The sequence below is a fragment of the Sus scrofa genome, chromosome 14, assembly GCF_000003025.6.
Source record: "Sus scrofa isolate TJ Tabasco breed Duroc chromosome 14, Sscrofa11.1, whole genome shotgun sequence".
NCBI lineage: Eukaryota > Metazoa > Chordata > Mammalia > Artiodactyla > Suidae > Sus > Sus scrofa.
Genome location: NC_010456.5, coordinates 19313941 through 19335370, shown reverse-complemented (window position 1 = coordinate 19335370; position 21430 = coordinate 19313941). Strand labels below are relative to the sequence as shown.

General features: G+C 37.3%; 1 long non-coding RNA gene across 1 annotated transcript in view; it reads left to right on the top strand.

Moving 5' to 3' along the window:
• The window catches only part of LOC110256746, a 182736-nt gene extending 162595 nt beyond the window's left edge, over positions 1–20141 (top strand). The window contains exons 5-9 of the long non-coding RNA XR_002338665.1: positions 1827–1974; positions 5521–5583; positions 8153–8230; positions 16678–16821; positions 19626–20141. This is a non-coding gene — a long non-coding RNA (uncharacterized LOC110256746). The remainder of the gene's footprint in view (positions 1–1826; positions 1975–5520; positions 5584–8152; positions 8231–16677; positions 16822–19625) is intronic.

Sequence of the window (21430 nt, the reverse complement as noted above, 5' to 3'; positions counted from 1 at the left end):
AGCTGGAGAGTTAGGTATAAAGCCATGTTTTGTTCGCCCTTTACTTGTACAGAAGAATTAAGGGGTATCAGTAGGGCCATAATTTGTTTTAATAATTGGAACTGATTAAATTACATGTTCTAGATGATGATTACATTAACAAAATTGACAAGATTATTGATTGCTGGTTTTTCCATTGAAACATAATAGTGCATTGCATTCAAATCCTTAGCAAGTTAACTATACTTACATAGAATTAGAAATAGTAACACACTTCTGCATTTGAAAATTGATTAAGACATTTAGAAGTAGGTATAACTACTTGAATTCCATGTAGTGTGATTTGACTTAATATACACATAAATGAATAATATAGAAAGATGCTTAAGGGACAGCTCCATGCCCCAAAGACAAATGGGTGTTGATGATATTTTTAATGATCATCACAGATGGAAATTAATAGCTTCCCATTGAATCCCATTTCAGTGTTAAATTATACTGTAGTCAAAAATTATTTGGGGCTTATATAAATCCTCTCTTGGGAGCATTTTACTGCTATAATTTTATTGGCCTTTTGTGAGTGTGGAATACAGTTGTTCTGTGTTCTCTTTATGGTTCATTCTACATACAGTTGAAGGAGGCTTTTGCAACTTTTTCTTTTATATTTTACAGCCCAGGGAAGCTGATGTGTATCATTGCTAGGCATGAAATTGCTTCCATTCTCTTGAATATTTTCATCATCTTTTTTTTTTACAACTGTTTAAGTCCCTGTAGAGTCCTCTTAAACTGTAAAAGAAGTTAAAAGCCCATCAGTTTATACTGGACATGAGGTTATACTTACTGAAGCTGGATAGTAGGTATAAGAATCTTCATTTTGCTCTCTTACTCTTGCATGTGTTTTTTATTGTAAATGTTTAATAGTGCCTATTAGCTAAGGACCAAGGTGAGTGCATGTGTCTGTGTGCATGTCTGCATGCATGCACGTGTACACACATGCCCTAGTTCTTAGATTTTCAGATTCAAGGTCAGTGACTGTTTCTTTGATCCCCCATAGCTCTTTGCCTCTGTGATTTTAGATGATGTTAATAAAGTAACTTTGTTTTGTAGAACTAACTAAATTTTACTCCAGTGAGATGTATTGTTCAAAGTGCCCTGGTTTCATTATTTTTAATGTCTCACTGGTTATTTGATTCTCACAAGGACCTGAGGAGGACAGCTCTTCCCAAATCAGTTGTTCTGAGGACTCACACGTCAAGAGCCATCTCCATGTCCTGTACTATCACAGGGCAAGACAGGAGTCTGGTCCCTCGTACGATGCCAGTTCACCACCCAACCCTGTATTCTAGGGGGGAAACTGACTTGGAGTTTTTATTCTTTGTTAGCAGCTAGTGCTGAGAGAAATTCACATGACAGTGCTGCCAGCTCACTGGAAGTCCTGAACCTGAACTGAGCTGTGGCTCACACCTTCTGTGTATTTCTCATGAATGCTGTTCAGTGGTTCCTTCCCCAGTGCTTCTTCCAAGTTCTCTCCATCCTGGACCTCCCTCCACTGAGAACATGGGACCCTATGACCCCAGCTTCTCCACTTGTCCTCCTCTTTATCAGCATTCCGGACCACTCTCCTTTCATTTCTGTTTCACTTCTCTGTGACTTGGCTCATGTTTTCTCTTCCTGAATTTCCCTTCCTTAACTGTCTGGCAAAATCTGTCTTTATTCTAGTTACAAGCAAATGTCTGTTGATCTGGATGTTTCCTCTGGAATCCATGTCCTCTGTTCCCTTGGGGCTGGGCTTGGGGCTTGGCCATAAGTGGGAGTTTGTAAAGGATTATTCTCCTTTGCTTCATTAGGTGGGCTGCTCCTCTAGCTGAAGGATGGGGTCCTTGTTGCCCAGCTTTTCCCATATGCAACCCATTCCCCTGTAGAGAGTGTGGAGCACAGTCATAGGCACTTAATGCACCTTAACTGGAACTGATGAATGTCTCACTTGTGTCTGAGGTAAGAAAAGAAAAACATAGGGCCTCCTTTCCTTAAAAAAAAACAAAAAAAAAAACACTATATTCTTTTTTTTTTTTTCCTTTTTGGCTTTTCTAGGGCCACTCCCCTGGCTTATGGAGGTTCCCAGGGTAGGGATTAAATCGGAGCTGTAGCCGAGGCCTAGCCACAGCCACAGCAACATGGGATCTGAGCTACATCTTCGACCTATGCCACAGCTCATGGCAATGCCAGATCCTTAACCCACTGAGCAAGGCCAGGGACCGAACCTGAAACCCATGGTTCCTAGTCGATTCGTTAACCACTGCCCCATGACAGGAACTCCAAAACCCACTATATTCTTGATTCTCTTCCATATTTTAAAATATGTTGCTGTCATAGATTACCCCTTCTTAGGTTTACATTTTCTCCTCTACTAGCTTTTTTTTTCCCCTTCAGGAATTAGATGCTTTCAGTGAGTGTGAAAAAAAGGGAAACATAAAAATAGCCTAGGTGTGCAAGTATGCTATCTTAGATGTATAAATAGTGATGATGGATGCATTCTTTTTAGACTCATAATGGACTTCTGCTCTTCATACTTGTGTGGTACATCTATTACATGCATTATATATAACATATATACAACAATATATTTGTCTCACTTTCCCTCTACCCTAGAAATTCCTGCCTGTTATAGCAAGGAAAGGTGGTTTCCAATTTCCTCTTCTCCAGACATTTTATGGGCTCCTCTGACAACTCTTCTTTCTACTGTAGAAAGGGATTAAAGAAAACAACCTTCAACACTCCGCTTCCCCCTGTCATTATCCTTTTCCTTCATCTCGCCCTGTGATGACATTACCTAACCCAAACCTTGATCACCCCATGTGGATGACTGCAAAATCTGGCTTTCTCACTCAGTCTCTTCCACAAGTCCTGGGTCTGCTTTGCCAGCTCTTTTTGTGTAAGTTTATCTTCCCTCAAATGAATGGAACAAATTGCCAGTACTTAAGGCCAAGAACCCAGCCATTCATCTCTTCTCCCCACGGTAGACTTTCTTTCTGCTCCTGGTCTTATTTAGCCTGTTAAACATTCTCCCCTGTTCTTTTATCTTTGATTCTTAATTCTAAACTCAGTGTTGTCCCACACAACCAATTTCACAGATACTATTTTCTTAATTCTGTCCATGGCCTCTTCCAGTATGCTAGATAAAGAATGCATTTCTGACCTGTATTATAGCAAAAATAAATTCATCTACCCGATTCTAGTTTCTCCTCATATAAATCATTCTTCATAGCATGCACAGATCTATCTTCCTAAATCAGTTTATATAAAGTTATTCTCCTGGCAAAGAGCCTGCAGTGTCATCTTAGCTTTCTGAATTAAGTTTAAACTCCTTTGGTGCTTATTTAAAGCCAGCTACATTGTGATCCCAGCCTTGGGTACAGACCTGTATCTAATTTTTACCATTCGTCTACCCAAGGCACTAATCATATTGAACAGCTCTGTGGTCCCTAAATTTTTCCTTAATTTTCTTCTGCTACTTTTGCTTCCGTTGATCCTTCCTTCTAGAAGGATAACCACCCCTTCATATGAACACCCCGAAAGCCAAACAGCATGCAAAGCACATCTACATGCTTATTAAAAAAAATATTTTTCTGTTTTGCCTCCAGGAAGAACCAATATCTGTTTTGATCCACCAGGGTCATATATTCTCTTGTCATTTTGTACTTGTGTTTTCTCCTCTCCATTACTGTGATATACTTGGATGTGGAACTTATGTCTTATGTATGTTTTATTCCTTGTAATAGTGATAGGTTACCTTGTGCAGAGTAAATGGACACTATTGAGTTGAATAAAAGTAGTTGCAGAACTCTTGGCCAATCGCTTAACCTCTGAGATGCATATTCCTCATCTGTAAAAGTAGGATGTTGCACTATGGATGCCCTTCAGCTGCATGATTCTATAATTATAATGTAACTATGTTCATGTCATATGGGTTCTAATCACATTCATCACTTTCTGGAGTTTTGGGCTGTGAGCTGGAAAGGAGAGTTTTCATAGTCACTATAGATTTTTTAACTGACTTTTCCTCCTGAAGCCATTACTTTAAGGGAGATGATAAGATTGACAATTGAGGGCTTTATAACATGGTGGTGGACCAAATTCTCTCATGCAGTTTTTTTTTTTTTTTTTTTTTTTTTTTTAGGGCCGCACCTATGGCATATGGAGGTTCCCAGGCTAGGGGTCTAACCGGGGCTGTTGCTGCCAGCCTATGCCAGAGCCACAGCAATGCCAGATCTAAGCCATGTCTGTAACCTACACCACAGCTCACAGCAACACCAGATCCTTAACCCACTGAGCAAGGCCAGGGATCGAACCCACAACCTCATGGTTCCTAGTTGGATTTGATTCTGCTGTGCCATGATGGGAACTCCTCTCACGCAGTTTTTGAGTGTAAAGATTTTGAGGACATTTCTGAAATAATAAAACCAAAAACTTTTAGAGGCATTAACACTTGTACTTCATATCTGTCTTTTAAAAATGCTTGAAATCATTATTAATAACAATATTTATTGGGTACCTACTGTGTTGAAAGGCAGTGTGCTAAATTCTTCATGTATATCTTATTATTCCTCACAATAACCCCTAGAATCAGTTCTATTGTACTTATTTCACAGATGAGGACATTTCAGAAGAGTATTTGGTACTTTATAGGCATTTAGTAACTACCGTGGCTACTATCCTTATGCATAGTTTAAATCTGAGCTCTCATTGTCATTATTAAAACCAAAACATTTGCTGAAACTTCTGATAATATTTATGGTCTTTTCCATACCATTTAAATTAACTTACTCTTATTACTTTCTTAGTTTTTACTTCTTTTTAGTATAAGACAAATACCGTGAAATTTAGTTGGGGAGTCCCCTAATTTGGCACTCATGGAAATTTGAACATTTATTCACTTGAAGTCAAACTTTGCTTCACGAAGGTGTTTATCAAGTTGTGGTCCATGACCCCTGCTAGTTATTTGTGGGAGTGGGCAGTGGTATATGTGGAAAGGTCAGAACTTATGGAGTCTGCCAAGTGCTATCAAAAATGGTCGGGGGAGGGGAGTTCCTGTCTTGGCTCAGTGGTTAACGAATCTGACTAGGAACCATGAGATTGCGGGTTCAATCCCTGGCCTAAATCAGTGGGTTAAGGATCCAGCATTGCCATGAGCTGTGGTGTAGGTCGCAGACGCGGCTCGGATCCAGCGTTGCTGTGGCTCTGGCGTAGGCTGGTGGCTACAGCTCCGATTAGACCCCTAGCCTGGGAACTTCCATATGCCGCGGGTGAGGCCCTAGAAAAGCCAAAAAAAAAAAAAAGGGGGTCGGGGGGTACAGATGATTTTACACTACCCATCTTTTAACTCAAAATTCATTGAGTTTTTCCTAGAATGGTAACAAAATGAGGTTTTCCTGTGTGAGATAATCTAACGCTATTGCTAGTGGCACATAGGAAATGGAAACTGGTGCTCTTGGGAGCAAAATCAGGCCAAATGGTCAATCTTTGGCACCCATTGTTTAACAGGTGATACGTGGAAAGCTTTTGGTACTAAGGATGCAGTGGTGAAGAAAGTGCTGCTCCTGTTTTGTAAGTGCTATTGTATCGTTTCTATTAGATTTCACTTAGTCAGCTCATATAATATTTGTCTTTCTCTGTTTGACTTACTTCACTTCATATGATAGTTTCCAAGTTCATCCATGTTGTTGCAAATGGGATTTTATCATGTTTTTTAATGTCTGAGTAATATTTAATTGTAATGAAACTAACACAACTTTGTAACTCAATTACATTCCAATAAATTTTTTTTAAAAAAATCTCTGGTCATATAGAGCTTATATTCTTATTGGGAGGAGCTGGAGAGCAGCCAAATTGAGATAAGCTCCAGAAAGCAACAAATGCTCTGAGAGAATAGAGAGTGTGATGTTATCAGGGTATATATTTGGCAACAATGCAGCAGTCTAGCTGTGTTTGTTGTCTCCAGCCTGCATCCCTTCTGATGGTGTATATGCCTTCAAGATCATTAAATAATGTTAATATTCCTTCTGGATGTGATGGTAAGTGATTGGGAATGTGGTTATACAGATTGAGAAATCAGGATAGTTTTACTGAGAAGGGGCTTTTAACTGAGATGAAGATCATGAGAGGAAGCAGCCTTGTGAAATAACAGCCTCCTCTATCCATGGGGATAAAGGGACAAGCTCATGCAAAGGTACTGTGTCAAGCAAAAGCAGAGCCTGTCCATGCAAGAAAATGAAGACCTTGTTTGTCTGGAACATTGTGTGTAAGCGGGACAGAGGAAGGAGACAGATAGGTGTCAGTGATGTGTACTGTGGACAATTAATTATCTGTGTTTATGGCCAATATTTTGCTTAATGGGTAGAGGAATGTCCTGAAGCAAATCCATTTTCAGTGACTATATGGGGTAATAAACAACAATCTTTTAAACTATGATTGGATAAAGTCTTTGGGTATCAATAATAGGCTGTAGTCACTATATTTGTCACAAGTAGAATTGTGACAAGCAAATGAAAGAGTAAGCATTAAAGTGTCAAATATTCAGCCAATAACTGGCCACATGCCCAGTCTGGATTTAATATTCAAGTAAAGAGAAAATATTGCGAATGTGAGTAATCATGGCCATTGAATGTCTGACTTTTCGGGTTGCTATTCTAAGATACAGGCTAGAAGTGAAAACAAGACTTGCTCTTCCCCTCTGGAGTAGCTAGTTGTCAAGGGGGAGGTTGCTCCTGGGAGCTTTTCAAGCGAAGGATAAGATTCCTTTCACAATTCACAGCATCAATAAAAGATTAAGTCTATTTCTCTGATTTCAGGCACTTTTGCTTTGTGACATATCTCAAAAATACATTTAGTAACTTGAGTAGTCTGGATGTATTATTTGAGTGACAGCATTATGTTATATTGTTGATAAGACAACAGATTTCTTAAGAAATCTAAATTGGCACATACAGCTCAAAAGCCAAAAATGTGATTCTTTTTCAGCCCTGAATTTCTTCTTCACCTGTCAGATAAGAAAATGAATGACACACTGTGATATATTTAAAAAACAAATTTAAATGCTCCAATAGAACGTGAAGAAATATTTTCCATAAATAAATACGAAAAAAAAAGAATTCAACATATATTTACTGCTATGCCCTTTCCTAATCATTCAAATGCTTTTAAATGTGACATGGTAATTAATTTAGCATCTTTTAGCACATAGGACATAATATTCAGTATGACATATCCAGAGTTCCCATCATGGCTCAGCAATAATGAACCCAGCCAGTATCCATGAGGATGTGGATTCAATCACTGGCCTCAGTCACTGGGTTAAAGGATCTGGCATTGCGGTGAGCTGTGGTATAGGTTGCAAGTGTGCCTTGAATCCGGCATTACTGTGGGTGTGCATAAGCCAGAGGCGGCTACAGCTCTGATTCAACCCTAGCTTTGGATGTGGCCGTAAAAACAACAAGAAGGAGAAGAAGAAGTCCAAATAATTTCCATGTGTTTCATGTTTGATCCAAATATCTAGAACTATAAGGCAGAAACACAAAACATTCAAATTCATTTTACATGACTGATGTTGTCAAGTCTTAATATAAGTTAAGAATTTCTGATTTGGTAGAACTAAAAAATAAATGAAGTAATTAACTGAATACAGGACCTGATTTTTAACCTCAGGTATTTATTATTAGGCCCAATAAAAATAAATTGGTTAAAATATTTCAAATGATGTTATCCATCTCACTGACACAAAATGTTTTTAATATTGCTAATTTAAAATCTGGTTATTAATTTTACCATTTGAAGCTTGTGATAATCCTGTTTCTCAGTTTATCTAGAATAAATGAAGACACAGTATGTGGTCCACAAATGAGAAACTCTGCCCAGTTAAGTAAGGGGCTTGTGATGGAAAGGGGGCTTTCCTGAATGCATAGGGGAGACTGATTTAGGATGTAGGAATAACAGTTAATTGGAAAATAGTTCATTATCATAAATATAATGAGTGCCAAAGTGCATTAATTCTGAAGTCTTTTCTGTAACTAGATTTAGATCTATAGCCATGCAGTTATTATTGCCTTAAATAGATGGTTTGGACCTGACCACTGTCAATTGAATGAATGTTTTTGAAAGTGATCTTTATTTCTTTTAGGGGTGTTAAGTGAGCTTTCCTGTGCACTCGACCAGATAATGCTGCCAGGGTTTCTGTACGTGACATCAAGATTGGAAGGTAAGTTTGCATACTTCCAAAGAGAAATTGAAAGGAAGATAAAAAGAAAAATTATTAACACCACAAGTAAACAACCAGCCTTGGAATGTGGGACCTTTTTCAGTGTAAATAATCTGTTTTCTACAATAGATCAATAGCATTAAAAAAATGTAGGAGTGGGTTGCTAATGGCAAAGAGTTAATTCTATTTATGAAATGCAGCATAGACCTTATTTAGATCCTGCTTCAGAAAAAAACAATTACAAGATTATTGTTGAGATAAATAGGACCATTAAATATGTATTGATATTAAAGAATTATTGGGACTTTTTGGAATTATAATGGTGCCCTTGTGTTGATGTTAAAATCTGTTTTTATTTGTTAAAATGAAATACTGATATGTTCATAGGTGAATGCTATGACAGCTGGTCTTTCCTTTAAAATAATTCAGAAAAATAATTAGAGGAGAATGGGTAAAATTGGGTGTGCAAAATATTGATATTGAAGTTGGGTGTGTGATACATGAATTTTCATCATACAGTTCTGCCTACTTCTGTGTATATTTTGTATTCTCCATAATGGTAGGTGATTTTCTCCACCTTTATTAAAACAACTCATTCAACAGCCCACTGTATACATTCTTTTGGTTCATAGAATCTGGTGTTTCAAGAACCTTAGTCAATAGAGTATTGTTAAAAAAATACAGCATATTGTTAGATGACTTGATGCCATAATAGCATGCAACTTGAGAAATACCTGAAAGTCTATAGCAAAGAAAAGAACTATTCCTTTAATCTTCTTTTATGCAGTTAATCCATGTATATGCATTTTCCTTTTTAAACATTTCAAATATTTTGAAATATACACAGAAAAGTGCCTAAAATAAAGATGTCTTTTAAAAATTACCAAAAAAGCAAATATTGTATGATCTTCACTCATTCTAAGAAAGAAACTAACATAAGAAGAGAAAATCACTTTATGTACCTTCTTGATCATACTCCTTTCCCCTTACTTTGAGGCAGTTATTGACTGACTTAGTTTTGCTTGTTTTTGAACTTTATAAAATGGAATGATATGGTATATATTGTTTTGTTCTTGCTTCTTTTGTAAGTAGTATGTTTTCAAGAATTGCTCTTGTTTTTGCTATAATTCAATCATTTTTTAATAGCTATATGGTAAAATAATTCTGCTGTAGACATTCCTGCACACATAACTTTGGGCATGTGGATGCAGCTTTCTGCAGGGTTATACCCAGGAGTAGGATGACTGCCTCATTGGACGTGCTGCCCTTTAACATAGATGTCCAGATCACTTATATCTGTCTTATATGCTCTGCCAATATACACATCATTATCCTGACTTCATCCCACTTACTCTGATAGGTAATATTTTCATTATTTTTGAGTTAAAAATGTTTCTAATTTTTATTGTTATTTCTTCCTTAACCTGATTTAGAGAAGCATTTATTTAAAAAATGAAATTGAAATAAATACAGAAAACTGTACAAACTATAGTTATTATAGCAAAAACAAGCAGCTCCATATATTTACCACCTAGAAGACCCTCTCATGACTCTTTTCCTCCAAGGCCAGGGAAAGGCCAAGGAATTAAATTTAAGAAGGAATTTACTTTCAGGTTGGGTGAGTATAGAATTGGCACTTGCCTGAGAGTGAATGCCTTCTTAAATTTTGCCTCAAAGGTATCACTCTCTCATAAGCTCAGTTTAGGCCATGACAACCATAGACAATATTAAGTAAATGACCATGGATGTGTTCCAATAAACCTTTATTTACAAAAGACAAGTAGTGGGCCAGAATTTGCTCGTGGACTAGAGTTTCCTGATTTCTGACCTAGATTCTTCTTTCTGACCTACCTTCCAGTTTGTGAATTCTTCCTTTAGCTTCATTTAAGCTGTTGTTAATCTCATTTGTTTAGTTTCTTTTTCATTTCCAGAATATCTATTTGCATTTTTTTCCAATCTGTGCTATCACTATTTATAATTTCCTATCTCCTAAAGTTTTTCTTTTTTGGGGGGGAGGGTACTTCACCTGCAGTATATGGAAGTTACCAGGCTAGGGGTTGAATTGGAGCTGCAGCTGCCAGCCTACATCACAGCCACAACAATGCCAGATCTGAGCTATGTCTCAGCTCACTACACTGCAGCTCAGGGCAACTCCAGATTCTTAACCCATAGAGCGGGGCCTGGGATTGAATTAGCTTCCTTAAGGATACTAGCCAGGTTTTTTACTCCTGAGCCACAATAGGAACTCCTTTTCCTTTTTTATTTATTTTCTTCCTTCCTTTCTTTTTCTTTTTCTTTTTCCTTTTTTTTAGGGGTACTTACTAAAGAATTTTTAAGCTTATTTTTTAAAACACAGATGTTAAACATAGTTGTTTTATAGTTTGATTGATGACTCCAGTACTTGAAATCTCACAGCTCTGCTTTTGATTTTTACTAGTATTTATTTCCTTGAGTTCTTATTTATCTTTTATCATGTGTTCCTCTATAGCCTTGCAATTTTTTTTTTTTTAGTGGAAATAGTCTGAAGGCTAGGATAAAGGTGTATTCATTCAGAGCAGTGGTTCTCAGTTTAAGTCCCTGGACAGGCAGCATCAGCATCACCTGAGAATTGTTAGAAATGGAGGTTCTTTAGAAAGCCTGGGGCTAATGATATGCCCATCACTGTGTGTTTTAATAACCCTCCCTGTGATTCTGCTGCTCACATTTGAGAACTACAGCTTTCCAGAAGATATTCAATGTTTAAATTCAGCACCTAGTCTTTTTGGAATCTAGTTAAATTCATGTTGAGTTTTTTGGGATTCTTAGATTATGTCTTAGATTGAGTGGCTAATCTATTTGACTTGAGTGACATACGCCTTAATGGTGTGTTCACTGTGGCCTCATCTTAATGTGGGGAGAGTCTCCTCTTAGACCCTCCACCTTCAGCAGATCCTGGATTTCTATTTCTGCTTCCCTTATTCCATATGTCTCTACTAACCAAAATTCACAGTGACATGACACTGATACAAAATGTTCTTAAAACTCCAACCTTGCATTTTACCTTGCGTTTATGCCTCAGAAATATACAGACTTACTCTCCAATAAAGCCTGTTGACCTTGTTAAAACTACTCTCTTTGGGTGTTGAAAGTTCTTTTGCTTCATTCATGTATCACAAGTATTTGAGAATGATGCAGCAAATAACCTGAGACTCAGATTTAATCTTGGATTGTTTCTATTCATATACTTATTATGAAAAAATATTCATATTGGCAGGAAATTAATGGATTTTTATCATTCTGAGGTGGAGTGTTCCTATAAGAAAGTGAATTTATTGACTGATGAAAATAACATATTTTTGCAAAATATTTCTGTGAAGCAGCATCTTCTTTTCGCTTGAGGGAACATATTCACACAAGAAGGTAGACAGAGAAGGGAGTGGAGCTAAATTAAGACCCCCAAATCTCTTTACCAGCATATTTTATAGAAAATATGGGTAGATATTGAAATTTCATAAAACCACAGTGATCTGTGTAGCCTGATGGCATTTAAACCAGCTGATAGATTTTGGAGAAGGGAACACATGGATTCTCATGAAAGGAGATATAATGTAAACCTCTAGAGACATTTGGATTAAAATTAAGTCTTTTACCTCCTTGGTCAGGTGTATTCCCAGGTATTTGATTTTTGGGGGTGCAATTTTAAAAGGTATTGTATTTTTGTCTTCCTTTTCTAATACTTCATTGTTAGTATACAGAAACACAACTGATTTCTGAATGTTAATCTTATATCTGCTACTTTGCTGAATTTGTTGATCAGTTCAAGTAGTTTTTGGGTTGAGTTCTTAGGGTTTTATAAATATAGTATTATGTCATGAACCTTTCCACAAAAAAGAAAATCATGGACTTGAAGAACAGACTTGTGGTTGCCAAGGGGGAGGGGGAGGGGGTGGGATGGATTGGGAGCTTGGATTAATAGATGCAGACTATTGCCTTTGGAATGGATTAGCAGCAAGATCCTGCTGTGAGATCCTATGTCTAGTCACTTATGATGGAGCATGATAATGTGAGAAAAAAGAATGTATACATATATGTGTAACTGGGTCACCATGCTGTACAGTAGAAAATTGACAGAACACTGTAAACCAGCCATAATGGAAAGAAAATCATTGTATAAACTAAAAATAACTAAGCCTCTCTGTGTGTTTTTTAAGTGAATGTTTGGTCCTTTGAACATGCTGTGTGCAAAGAAGTAAAATAAATGCCAAAGGACCTGGAAAACAAGCAGTCCCAATAGAAATGAGATATGGAAATTACACTACAGGAAGAAAGGACTTAAAGTGTTCCCTCAGAAAATTTACCTGCATTTGTGATTAGTAATCAAATCTCTTTCTTGTTTAACCTAAATCACAACCTGTGTATTCAGATGTTATCTCTTAGTTAAGTCTGCAAGAGTAAGCATGATCAAACAGCTGGGCTTGAATATCCAACACATTTGTGGTACTTTCTAAAAAAATGTGTGTCTGCGAATGAGCTTGTTTAAAAGCTCAGGTGATGTGATTTCCAGATCTACCAAAGTTGTTTCTTCAGTTTTTCCTCAGTTCTGAAATTTGCATGTTTGTGATGTGAGTTGTAAAACAGTTCAAGAGCCTAAAATTCCCATAAGGTCCTACTGCTTTAGTAAATAATTATTTGAGAAGTAATGGCCCTCTTCAGAAATTCAAAAACAAAGGATGCTTACTTTCAAGATCACTGAAAAACTATATGAGAGCACGTTTTAAGGACCTCAACATGTCACTGGTATCTCTCAGATGTACATATGCTGCTCTTCAAAAATGCATAAGCTGGTTGGTGGGAGAAATTGTACAAAGGCTTTAGGTACACTTTATGCTCAATATCAAGACCTGAAACTACTTTTCTTTCATTTCTTCTAACCCAAAGTAAATATAGTTAAATAGAAAAGAGGGTATTAGGGTATGAAATAATTTTTTTCCATGATGAATCTATACACCTGGTCTGTTTTTAGGAAGCTGCTTCCTTATTTTCTTTTGCTTTGAATTGTCTTGCTTTGCTTTTCTCTTCAAATCTGAGATTAATCACCTATTGTGTCCAATATGAGGTAAAAAAATCTAAAGACTCCATATCTGCCCTTGAAATGCTCAATCTAAAAGGTACTTAGAAAACAAATGAGTCTGTGATCTAGTTTTAAAATAGAGATATAGGCAATGATTTATGCAAATTTACGTGACTGCAGTGAGAATGTCTTACTACACCAAGGTACAAGTTTGTATTTGAAAAATATTTTTCCTTATAAATACAGTGAGGCCATCAATATACTTCATAGTTTATACATAATGAAAATCACAAAGCAGATGAGTTGAAGAGCTGGCAGTAAGATTTGGTGAGTAATCCATCTATATAACTCCCAGTCAACCATCCTGCACATTCTGAAGCCTTTGGTGTGATGGAGATTATGGATCAGCACCCTGGACAGGGCCACCTCTGCTCCTTCCTCGCACCACAGCATCTGCTCCTGTGTGTCTCCTACACTGGACAGCACAGGATGACTGCTGGAGAACATGAAGCGATGTTGTTAACAGAATTGTGGTAACAGTTGTTCTAGCCCTATGTTTCATGAGGTATTTAGCTGGATGTTGGAAGTGCTTTCATAATACTACTACTAAATACATGGACACCTCATCCATCTGCTGTTCTGTGGCTCCTTCCTTTGTTTACACAGAGTGAAGATGGCCCTAAGCAGCCTGGAACCAAAAGTTATTTGCCAATAGCGTTTATCAACAGTTACATGAACCAGACCTATTTTCACTACGAATCTAAATTACAGGTGTACAATCAAACATGAGTTCTGTTTTGTTGCAGTAAAACTGTTATGTTATTTAACCTTTGGGAGGAGAAGTTGGAAGTAAAGTGTGTGAGTGAAATGAGAATCTGAGTCTTTGAATGTGCTACAGCTGTGCCTGCCTCCATGAAGCTAGACATTTGTACTTTGTGGATAATGCTTATAGGATATAGAATTATATGTCTGGAAAATCCACGGCAAGCACCTGAAAAATTAACATGCTTAAAAATATGTGAGTAGCCTGGTTGAAAATTATTTAAAAATCAATAAATTTCCTATATTCCAAAAATAATCTCTTAGAAAATATAATAAAAACAGATCCCAATAACAAATGGAAAATATTTTTAAAGACCTATAAGTAACCTTAATAACTAATGTGTAGGATTTATATGAAGAAAACTATGAAATATCACTGAGGGTCATAAAAACAGAATTTAATGAGAGGAAATCTTTTTTTTTTCCTGGAAGGCAAATAGAGTATAATAAAAGATTTTATTTCTTCTAAAATTAAGTGTAAATATAAATACATTGTAATAATAATCCCGACTGAACTACTCCAAAATGTATCAGTAAAAATAATGTGTAACAATGGCTAAACCTTTTTTAGTAGAAGAAAAACGATGTGAGGTTTTCATTAAAAGACAATAAAATGTCATAACAATATTCAAGCAAACCATATATGAGTAAAATTCAGTGTGGTAAAAGGAAGTTTTCTAATAGTAATACATGATTCAATGTATGATGTTGGGCCAAGCAGTTGTATATACAAATATATATAATTGAATTAGGATGCAAACATAACTTCATGCTAGTTTCCTCATGTAAACATGATTCATTATATTAAGAGAATAAGAAATGATGTCAATGAGAATTAAGTTTCTACCGAAGTTGATGCAGCTCTACCAACCATTACTGATGCAGGGACCTTCGAGAAGATGGGAATCTCAGTGTTGTTATTAACGAAAATAGCAAAGATGAAAAGAGACCAGGCTTCTAACAGGACGTGGGGCTTGGCTAGCAAAGCATGGCCCACACTTTGGCTTCCCCTTCTCTAGCCCTTAAGACCCTTTTGGGCCAGGAAACTTTGTGTAGTGCATGCCCACCAGCCCTGAGGGTGAGGTGTGGTGCTCACTCACACATTCTGGAGGGCAGCTTGGCACATCACGTATACCTACTGCTGCTTTCAGAATTTCAAGTTATAGAAAAGTATCCCAGGGAGATGACAGGAAAAGCACAATAAGGAAAACTTTAAGTAAGCAAGCTAGTTATTATAAGATGTTGGCTAAGAAATGCTATATGCTTAAAAATAACTAATGTTTAAAAAATTTTAACAAAAATGATAGGTTAATAAGTAGCCTGATATTGGAGGTAAAATTTACATTTTTTCCACTATTGGTCATGTTAAGCATTTCTCTCTCAGCATTGTACTTCTCTGATTAACTGATTGTGTCCTTGACACTCTTCCTTCCTTCCCTCTTCCTTCCTTTCCTCTTTCCTTCCTTCCCTCCCTTCCTCTTTTCTCTCTCTCTTTCTCTCTTTCTTTCTTTCTCTCTTTCTCTTTCTTTCTTTCTTTCTTTCTTTCTTTCTTTCTTTCTTTCTTTCTTTCTTTCTTTCTTTCTTTCTTTCTTTCTTTCTTTCTTCCTTCTTCTTCCTCCTTCCTTCCTTCCTTCCTTCCTTCCTTCCTTTCTTTCTTTTTTTCTTTTTCTCCCTTCCTTCCTTCCTTCTCTCCCTGCCTGCCTCCCTTCCTTCTGCCTTTTTTTATCTTTTGTTGGTCATTCACTCCATATGTTTAAAACTGAGGAAACATTATAATCAGGAAAAAAACATGTACTTAAACAACATCAAAATTCCACTAAGACTATTCTAAGAAAATTCAAGAGATTGGTTTATTATTTGTGGAAGTTTTTTTTTTTTTAAATAATCAAGTGCTAGAAGTCATGGCTATAAACATAAACTAGGAACACATTCGTAAGATTCCTGAATCCCAAGCGGGGAAAATTAAAATTTATCCTGGGGATGGTAGAGAACATTTGGAAATTTTGAGTAGAAACACAGTGAGATAAGTGCAGTGTTTTGAGTATTATTATTTACTTCATAAAGGAAAATAGTTTGGCATTGGCACTGACCATCTCTTGTCACCAAGTAGTGACCTGCTAATATCTCCTAAAGTTCTCCTTTACATTTATATCCCCTGATGTGAAAAAGGAAAAGGTATAATCAAGAGTAATGGCTTGACACCAAGCAAAAGAAAATTTTAGGCTGTAGATTAGAAATATTGCTGCAGGTGAGGATATTAAAATGAGATACAGCTACCAAAAAAAAAAAAACTGATGAGGTGAGGTGCTGGAATAATTTAAAATGACATAAATAATAAAGCTTGAAGAGTAATTGGGATGAGCAGCTGAAATTATATGGGATTTGTTTTTTTTTCTAATTTTTGTGATTAATCTGTTATGACAAAAGAATTATGTCTCTTCTTACAAAAATGGCATAAATTTGAAATAGCCATAGATAGCCTTTAATCTTATGTCTTGAATTTTTACTTTTTGTTCAAGAATACATGGAAGAAGGCTTTGCATCCCCCAGTGCCACTTTGTTTTCCTGTTTTTAGCCCTGAAGCTGGAGTCTTGGACATGTCAGTGTCCCATCTGGGAGAGGGTGATCTCTTACGGCACGCTTCCTCTTCCCACCTCCTTACCAAGACATTCATCACCACATGCATTCTTGACATCCCACCCCCTCCAAGAAGCTGCATGTAAGTAATCAGAGACTCACTAAGGGGGACTTGTATCAGCCTGAGGAAAGAGAACATGCTGGTTGGTGGTGGCAGAGTGAATTCATTATTGTCCAGGAAAGACGTGAAGAAAGTGGGACCTTTTATCCTTTCTCCTAAAGTAAGAAAGGATTCAAAATTTGGAGGAAGGAGGAGTTAAGACTAGGGACATAACAGTCTATATCCAGGAACAGTAAAGGACCTGTGGCCTTAGCTTGGGGAGGGGCTTTCTTTGGGATTTTTTGATCTTTGCTGACTCCCTTGGCTCTGAAGTGGGTGTGGAAGAGCTTTGTCTTAGGGACACCTTTGTCACTGGTGCAAAAAGTGTAGGGAGCCCCCTGCTTTTGACTTGCTCTAGGGAGAAAATGAAAGGACCTTTAATATCTCACTTTGCCTCCTCTGGTCTAGTGATGAACTGAGGAAAGGCAGCCTGAGTCCAAGGACAACTTTGTGACCCCTGAGGAAACCTAGGGTGTTTTTGGTACTTGAGGATGGTAGATATTTGGAAGAGGGTAAGAAACTAAAACACTCTCTTTTATTAATGTCTCCACTGGGGTCAAATGTTGTGATAGACTGAGTTGCTTAATGAGGTTATACATTCTACTAAGAAATTATTCAGACATTATTGAGCAGGGCATTTAAATATTCACTATCATTAGATATTGCAGAGCCAAGGGTCTAAAAACTCCATGAATTTATTTTTCTTGAATAACATAGTTTTCCTAAATCATAAAGATGGTTGAGTACTGAATGAAGTTCTGGGTATATCAAAGTAAAAACTAAACTGTTCAACCAAAATAACTGACTCTAATAAAAAGTATATTAGAAAACACAAGTTTTGAGCCTTGAATATATTATTGAATTATGCTGGATACTGACATACACTATCTCACTTACTCCTAACAATAACTCTGTCAGTTGGAGACCACTGTTCCCATTTTATAGATAAGGGCCAGGGGGCATCTAGGTTGCATTTGATATGGGATCCTAACCTAATTCTTCTGACAATGATCCAGGCATCCTCCTCTTTACCTGAAACATATGGGTGAACTCTTAAAATTGACAAAACTGTTCACCGATTTTCATCTCAAGCTTGAATTTTGCTGGGGCCAAAAGAACCAAGATATCCGTTAATGCTGGCTCATAGCTGGGTGAACAACTCTATTTTCACCTATTTAATTTTGGTTTTGTAACATTTTGTCAAAAAATTTTAATTTTTATATTTAAAAATAAACATGTACAGTTGATATCATTAATTGAACATCTACAATCCTATGTCCCAGCTGAGCTTTGGTAAGAATGTTGATTTGTTTACTCTGGGGTGATTGCATGTTTGCGTAAGAATTCTGCTTTTACTCAGTCATCATCTAATTGATAACTTGCATTATGAATAGAGGGACTCACTTTCTCCATAACAAACCTCTAAGAGGGATTTATGATTGTCATTTCACATAAATTGAAATAAGACACAAAGCAGATAAATGGCGGTTGGATTCATGTGGCTAGTGATGTGGTTCAAACTAAAAGATGATTTTAAAATATGGCTGTTACTCAGCTGGATGCCTCCATGTTCCTCCTGCTTTATTAACTAAATAGAATGGCTTGAACTCCTATATCATGTATTATGGGGAGGCTACACTCTTCGCAAGCTCCAAATACTGTTGGGATGTTTATGTTTCCATGGTTACACTTTGTTCAGATTCCCACTGACTCCAAATTCTTATTTATTTATTTATTTTAGGGCGCACCTATAGCATATGGAGATTACCAGGCCAGGGGTTGAATCAGAGCTGTAGCTGCTAGCCTACGCCAAGTCACAGCGATGCAGGATCCAGCCCCATCCATGAACTACACCCCAGCTCATAGCAACACTGGATCCTTAACCCACTGAGTGAGGCCAGGGATCAAACCCTCTTCTCATGATACTAGTTGGCTTCATTAACTACTGAGCCATGATAGGAACTCCTAACTCCAATTTCTTATTACCCTCATTGTCACTTTCCTTCTAGAATAGCATCACTTTCTAAATGTTTGTCACCCATGTCCATCACAGAGGACATATCATTAGGTTTCTTTTTCTTTCTTTTCTCTTTTTAGGGCTACACCTGCGCATATGGAAGTTCCCAGGCTAGGGGTCAAATCAGAGCTGTAGCTATAGGTCTACACCACAGCAACAGTGACACAGTATCCAAGCCACATCTGCAACTTATGCTGCAGCTTGCAGCAATGCTGGATCCTTAACCCAATGAGTGAGAGCAGGGATTGAACTTGCGTCATCACAGACACTGTGTTGGTTTCTTAACTTGCTGAAACACAATGGGGACTCTTCACTGGGTTTCTTTACCTCAATGGCAGCTTCCTTGAGCTTCTCAGCCCTCTCTCTGTCCTAAAACCCATCTCCCAAACATACTGAATAAATACATAATTGTTTTTTTATTCACTACATACATAAAGACTTTAATTAAAGTTATCCTATTTAGTTTTGCTTACAGATCTTCCTGTTCTTAACCAATCAAATACATTATGTTCTTTTTCCTAAATGTACAGAAGAATTCCCCTTATGAGGGATTCTGCTTATAGAACAGAGATAGATTTCAAATGGAGCTAAGTTTTGAAAGTACAGATTTTTGTCCTCTGGTTATGTTGATTTGACATTTGTGCAGCTGGAGATTCATGGATGCTCTTTTGCCCTGATTACACCCTTTTAGGCATAACTTTCAGTCTCTTAACCAGGGCTCATTCTTTTTCCTATTTAATATCAGACTATGATTTTTTTTTTTTTGCAGGGTTTGGGGACAGTGATGTTCTCTGCTGAAATAATGATTTCCTGTCTCCTTTTCTGCTGGTGGTGGACTTGGGGAATATCTCATCAATAGGGCTCTTGGATTCAGGTATGGGGACCTCTGCCCTGAGCTCCACACCTCAGAAGACCCACATACCACAAACAGAAACCAAAGAAGTGATTAAGGATGCAAATGCCTCCATCACTTAGGATGTGTCCTTGAGCTTGGACATATCCTAAACTTCTGCTCTCCGGACCTACCCTCGTCAGGTCCAGGAAATTGGAAGTGTTTCACATCTTTTGTCTTCTGTATGCAAAGCAAAAGCCAGGTAACATAAATGCTGGGAAGCATAGTGTGTCATGCTGCAGACTTTAGAAAAGATCTTGATTTGAAATCAGAGAGGATGTAAGCGTCAGGGGAGCTTAGACAAGAAACAAAGATACATCGATTTGTCAAATTCTCCCTCTCATATGCATGAATGAATGAGATTCTTCTATAATAAAGGATCATTTTCGAGTACTGCTGCACTTCCATGTTCTTTCTTCTTTTTGTGCCCTAATGTGATTCCAGAGGTAACCATTAATTACTTTAGTATTTACAAGGGCTACACATTGACATTTTCCAAGAGTAAACAATTCATATTCCAGTTAAATTTGAATATCTGTAGATGTAACCATAATGCACGGGCATGATTTCAGTTTTTGATATCAGCAACAAACACTGAAATTATGAGTGGTCTTATTTTTGTAAATATATTTAATGTAATTTAATTTAGGTTTCAAAATAATTAACCAAAACTTTTTAGCCTAAGCTAAAAACTTAATATAAGTAAAAAAATAAAATGTTTCAGTTTAACCTAAAACTTTATCTAAATAACAATCTTACTCTCATATATCTGGTGTATATAACTTATGTAGCTAGTTCAGTATTTACACAGTTCCTTGTCAAATTTATAAGAATTAAAATTGTTGGAGTTCCCGTCATGGCGCAGTGGTTAATGAATCCAACTAGGAACCATGAGGTTGTGGGTTCGATCCTGCCCTTGCTCAGTGGGTTAAGCTGCTGTTGCCGTGAGCTGTGGTGTAGGTCGCAGACACGGCTTGGATCCCGCGTTGCTGTGGCTCTGGAGTAGGCTGGCAGCTGCAGCTCTGATTAGACCCCTAGCCTGGGAACCTCCATATGCCGCGGGAGTGGCCCAAGAAATGGCAAAAGGCAAAAAAAAAAAAAAAAAAAAAAAAAAAGAATGAAAATTGTTATGGCCTGAATGTTTGTGCCTCTCCACCCAAATTCATATTGTGAAAGCCTTATCCACAATGGCATGGTATGCAGAGGTGGGACCTTTGGGAGATAATTAGGTTGAGCTGTCCATGAGTTAGGGTCCCTATGATGGGATTAGTGTTCTTATAAAAAGAGACAAGGGCTCTCTCTCCATCTTCACCACATCATCTGAGAACAAGGTGAGAAGGTGGCTGTCTGCAAGCCAGGAAGAGGGTTCTTATCAGGAACTGAACCTGCTGGCACTTTGATCTTGGCCTCCAGCTCCAGACAGTGAGATATAGATGCCTGTTGTTTAAGCCACCTGGTCTATGGTATTTTGTTACAGTGGCCCAATATGATTAAGGTAGGAATACCTTGAGAACAATGACTAGGTGTTATTTCAATTTTACCAGCATCACAGAAGAAATATATAAAGTCTACTCACCTGTGTTCCTTCTGCAAGTCTGTTTCAGCAGAACCAATGCTGCTGTTCTTATTGCTAGCTGTTTTCTCCACTCTTGGTCTATATCCCTTTCCTCACATGTCTTCTT